Here is a 1,184-nt window from a genome sequence, read left to right as displayed (position 1 = left end):
CTTCTTAGATTCCCCCAAAACAGTGCTACCAAAATGATACATGAAAAGAATCGTGTAACTCTGTGAGATGAATTCACAAATCATAAAGCAGTTTCACAGAAACCATTCTTTTTGTTTTCATCTGAGGATATTTCCTTCATCACCATAGGCATCAAGGCACTCCGAAATGTCCTATTGCAAATTCCATGAAAACAGTGTTATCAATCTGCTCAAAGAATAGAACAGTGTAAATCTGTGAGATGAATTCACACATCACAAAGCAGTTTCTCAGAAAGCTCCTTTTTTGTTTTTATCTGAGGATATTTAGTTTTTCACCATAGGCCACAATGCATTCCCAAAAATCCCCTTGCAGATTACAAGAAAACAGTGTTAGCAAACTACTTCATGGAAAGAAAGGTGTAACTCTGTGAGATGTATTCACACTTCACAAAGAAGTTTCTCAGAAAACTTCTTTCTAGTTTTTGTCTGAGGACATTTCCTTTGACACCACAAGCTTCAATGCACTCCAAAATATCCCATTGCAAATTCCAAGAAAACAGTATTAGGGAACTGTTCAATGACAAGAAAGGTGTAACTCTGTGAGGTAAATTCACACATCACAAAGTACTTTCTCAGAAAGATTCTTTCTACTTTTTATCTGAGGATAATCCCTTTTTCACAATAGGCCTTAATGTTCTCTCAAATATTCCTTTGCAGATTCCATGAAAACAGTGTTAGAAAACTGCTCCCTGAAAGAAATGTGTAACTCTGTAAGATGAATTCACACATCACAAAGAACTTTCTCAGAAAGGTTCTTTCTTGTTTTTATCTCAGGATATATCCTTTGTCACCATAGGCTTCAATGTGATCCAAAATGTCCCCTCTCAGAGTCCACAAAAATAGTGCTACGAAACTGCTCCATGAAAAGAATCATGTATCTCTGTGAAAAGAATTACCACGTCAGAAAGTGTTTCCTCAGAAAGATTCTTTCTAGTATTTATATGAAGGTATATCCTTGGCCATCTTGGGCTTCAATGCGCTCTGAAATATCTCTTTGCAGATTCCAAGAAACAGTGTTAGCAAACTGCTCATTGAAAAGAATGGTGTAACTCTATGACATGAATTCACATATCACAAAGCAGTTTCTCAGAATGCTGCTTTTTGGTTTTTATCTGAGGATATTTTCTTTATCACCATAGGCTTCA

Source organism: Colobus angolensis, unplaced genomic scaffold, assembly GCF_000951035.1.
Source record: "Colobus angolensis palliatus isolate OR3802 unplaced genomic scaffold, Cang.pa_1.0 Scaffold408, whole genome shotgun sequence".
Lineage (NCBI taxonomy): Eukaryota > Metazoa > Chordata > Mammalia > Primates > Cercopithecidae > Colobus > Colobus angolensis.
This window is presented reverse-complemented; position numbering follows the sequence as displayed.